Source organism: Rhincodon typus, chromosome 3 (genome assembly GCF_021869965.1).
Source record: "Rhincodon typus isolate 14 chromosome 3, sRhiTyp1.1, whole genome shotgun sequence".
NCBI lineage: Eukaryota > Metazoa > Chordata > Chondrichthyes > Orectolobiformes > Rhincodontidae > Rhincodon > Rhincodon typus.
This window is the reverse complement of record NC_063334.1, coordinates 2,013,668-2,018,109: the sequence shown is the minus strand read 5'-3', so window position 1 is coordinate 2,018,109 and position 4,442 is coordinate 2,013,668. Positions and strand designations below refer to the sequence as shown.

Below are 4,442 nucleotides of genomic sequence, written 5' to 3'. Positions count from 1 at the left end.
TTTAATTCTGGTCTCCCTGCTATAGGAAGGATGTTGTTAAACTTGAAAGTGTGCAGAAAAGATTTGCAAGGATGTTGCTGGGGTTAGAGGGTTTGAGCTATAGGGAGAGGCTGAATACGCTGGGACTGTTTTCCCTGAGACTTCGGAGGCTGAGGGATGATCTTATAGGGGGTTATAAAATCATGAGGAGCATGGATAAGGTGAATATCAAAGATATTTTCCTGAGGGTGGGTGAGTTCAAAACTACAGGCCATATTTTTAAGGTGAGAAGAAAGATTTGAAAGGGACCTGAGGGGCAACTTTTTCACGCAGAGGATCTGTGTGTATGGAATGAGCTGCCAGAGGAAGTGGTGGAGGCTGGTACAATTACAACATTTAAAAGGCATCTGGATGGGTACATGAACATGAAGGGTTTAGAGGGATACGGGCCAAATACTGGTAAATGGTACCAGATTAATTTAGGTTATCTGGTCAGCATGGATAAGTTGGACCAAAGGATCTGTTTCCGAGCTATACAACTCTATGACCCTACGATTCTAGGAGGGTTGATAGAAATGTTCACAACCATGAGATGTTTGCACAGAATAGATAGTGAGAAACTGTTGCCATTGGAATGAAAGGATCAGAGCCAGAGGACACAGACTTAACATGATTAGATGAAGAAGCTACTGAAAAATTAGGAAAACTAGGTATTTTATGCTGTGAGTGATTTAGAATCTGGAATGGATTGCTTGAGAGTTTGGAACAGGCAACTTCAATTACAGCCTTAAAAAGAGAGTTGGATATTTATTTGTAGAGAATTATTTCAAGGACTACACATAAAGGTGAGTAGCTTTTCTGTGTTGTAACCGTTCCATGATTAACAAAGAATAAACAATACTTGAATTAAGTTAGTGTATTTTTGAGCAAGATCAAGAAAACAGAGTGTGAAAATGTAACCTACTAGTGGCCTTAGCAGGGATGAATTAAATTCCAATCTAACTAGCCAATCAGGTAGTAGAATAATTCAATAAAGCCATTGATGGATGCTCCTGACCCAAGTAAGCAAAGGAGATTGAGTGCAAAGGACTCATTAATAAACAAACAAGAATGCATTATGTATAGAATCTCTTGATCCAGCAATGAGCCTTATTAAGTATTCATGGGAAAAGTTGGAATGAATCCAAAGACCTCAGATTGAATATACATTGCTTAAAAGCAAAACAAAAATACCAGGATACTAAGAAATCTATATGACCTGGACTTATTTACAACCTAGTAGTGGGAGGCAGGTAGGACTTGTCACAGATTGTGAGTTCCCATGCACATTTGCAGTTTAGAATGGCCAAAGGTTAAGTTTACAAACTAATTAGCTCAACAGCGAACAAATAACTGCATATAGATATATAAATAACTCAAGAAGCAGCTACAAGTGCTCAAGGGAAAGAAAACACATTTAAACAGATTATATATCAGAGGACAACTCCCCAGATAAAGTTATATGATTGCTTTGTCTGGTGACTTGTCAATAAATTGTTAAATGAAGTTTACTTTAACATAATCTTCATTTTCTACCTCTGGTCATTAATCTGATATGGAGTCTAAATTTACATATTTTTGCACACAAGTCTAATTGAATGGTTTTTAATTGGACTAAAAGTGTATTTAGCAACACTCAGGGCTTACAAACTTCAGTCACAGTCTTTCAATACTGTTCTGTTCCTCAGTGATAGGGTGAGCTAGCATTAAAAGTATGGAGAAAGTTATTCATTTTTAATTGTATTTTAGATATGTTAAAGTGTACAAGAATTGTGATTTTTGCATGTAGACTAATTATTTAAATTTTGATCGTAGTAATGACCAGAAATTAAACTGCAGACTCTGTTTTTGAACCTGATGTGGTGAAAATGTATTTCTGAAGCAGGGAGATAAATTGATAGAAAGGAAAAGGGGTGGCACAGTGGCTTGGTGGTTAGCATTGCTGCCTCACAGTGCCAGGGACCCAGGTTCAATTCCAGCCTCTGGTCTGTGTGGAGTTTATGCATTCTCCCTGTCCAAAGATGTGCAAGGTAGGTGGATTGGCCTAGGGATATTTAGGTCATGTAGGGTAGACATGGGCAATGGGTCTGGGTGGGATGCCCTTCAGAGGGGTGCTGTGGACTTGTTGGGTTAAATGGCCTGTTTCCACACTGTAGGGATTCCATGAAATGAGAATGGTAATTTTCCCTTAAAATGACATAAAGGCCCAGTATGCTAATGAATGTTTAATTGGGACATGACTTCAAAGTCAAGATATTAAACTATCAGAAACTTAAACAGAAACAGAAATTGCTGGGAAAACTCAACGGATCTGGCAGCATCTGTGGAGGGAAAGCATAGTTAACATTCAGGGTCCAGTGACCCATCTTCAGAACAGAACCGTCAATTAAATTGTTAAATAAAATTTATTTTAACATAATCTTCATTTTCTATCTCTGGACACTAAATGTACCTATTTTTGCACACAATTCTGAATGAATAGTTTTTAATTGGACTAAAAGGGTATTTAGCCACACCGCATGACTCAGGACAGAACCATTCTGAGGAAGGGTCACCGGATCCGAAAGATTAAATCTGATTTCTCTGCACGGGTACTGCCAGACCTGCTGAGCTTTTCCAGCAATTTCTGTTTCTGGTTTCCAGCATCCGCAGTTGTTTCCGTTTTTAGAAACAAACAAACTCAGATTCAGTTATTAAAAACTAAACCATACCCTCAGTCACCATAGTTACAGGCTTGCGCTGGGTTCATTGATAAATTCGGTGACTTTGAGAAGGTCATTTTCATCAACAGTCCCTTGTCCTTCTCTGGTGCCAGTGGGATTAAACCAGCAGACACACACAAACTAATGATATCAACGCGGATTTCAGATTAATTGAGAAAGACTTTATGCTGACTATTTGCCGTGTCCCATCAGTGATTCTGCATTGATGAAATGGTCATGAAAAGAGAGAATTTGCCATTAATATTAATGTCTTGACCAATTTAAGGGTTTTTCAAACTTAATAGTTGTGATACAATCACGGTCCAGCAAAACGGCAGAAACAGAAACTTAGATAACAAGGTGTAGAGCTGGATGAACACAGCAGTTCCTACTATCTCTGAAATGTGTTCATCCAGCTCTACGCCTTGTTATCTCAGATTGTCCAGCATCTGCAGTTCCTACTATCTCAGAAACAGAAACTTATTTGTTTCTATGATATTGAAGGGTAAATATTGGGCAGGGCGGTGGGGATGAGTTACGAAGTTTATCGAAACGCTACTGCTGACTACTTTAGATCCGTGATGTGAAGGTGCCGCTGTTCGACAAGGTCAGAAATCACACGACACCAGTTTGCAGTCCAACAGATTTATTTGAAAACACAGCCTCCGAAAGCTTCAAGTGAATCTGTTAGGCTATAACCTGCTGTCGCGTACTTTAAGATCCAGGCATGTGGACAGGGTCATGTTTAATGTCTCATCTGAAAGACGGCACTTCCAAAACCACAGCCCGCTCTCAATACAGCACTCGCTGGTAACACTCGGCAGCTCTCAGCTTCTGACACAAGACCGAACCGAGCCAGGATAGTGGTTCAGGGGCAGTTCTGCACGCAGCTAAATTCAGAACGGATACCAGATACCATCTTTATTCAGCATCTGGGCTCATCCCCATATTGCCTCACCTCTTCCCCAGAGGGACCAATGTCCCCTGAAGAGGGAGTGGGGAGGGGGCTGGTCTCTCTCTGACTTTTTACACAGACACCGCGCTTTCTGTACCTTCTGACAAATCAGGGGCATTTCTCACACAAAACTAAGGGGTTTCAGCGAGCTGCAAGCCTGTAAATGGGATTCGGATTCACGAAGGATTAATGGGATCTGATTGGTATCAGATCAACAGCAAGCACTCAGTCTGTTACCCTTTATCCCCTCTATAAGTTAATCAGCACAGTTTACATATGTACCTTTTAACAAAATCACAATAGTTTTAGGTGTCTTACCGGTCACGGCACAATCTGCACCAGTGAATATGAAAGCACCAGGCTGCCTTCACTCCTGGGTCAAGGACAGACAGACAGAGAGAGAGAGAGAGAGAGAGACAGCCCGAAGCTGGCCGCTTGTTTGGGGGAAGTGTCCCAATCCGATACACAGTATCCGAGTTATAGCCATTTAAAGAAAGTGACGCCGTGACGCCGCCTTCCCCGGGCTATTTTTAAAGCCGATGTGAAGCGCCCTCCCCCCGGGCTAACCCAGCTCTCAGGCACCGGGCTCGGCCCGGGGATGTGGCGGAGCCGGGGCTCAGATCGGGTTGCCCAGGCGCTACTCTATTTTAGTGCCGGCGGAATGTTTTGACCTGATATGGTGAATTTCCAGGCTGTCGGGAGAGATCCTTACCGGAGCCGGTAAACAACTTCTCCCGGAGCTCTGTCCCCTCTTCAGCTCCTGGACC

The 4,442-nt window shown here is 41.9% G+C and overlaps 1 protein-coding gene across 3 annotated transcripts in view; it reads right to left on the bottom strand.

Moving 5' to 3' along the window:
• The window catches only part of tmod1 (tropomodulin 1), an 87,168-nt gene extending 82,726 nt beyond the window's left edge, over positions 1–4,442 (bottom strand). For 2 of the 3 annotated variants that reach the window (XM_048593202.1, XM_048593196.1), the window contains exon 1: positions 3,994–4,442. The gene's annotated coding sequence lies outside the window, so the exon portion shown is untranslated. The remainder of the gene's footprint in view (positions 1–3,993) is intronic. The other variant, XM_020528406.2, reaches the window with a different exon arrangement.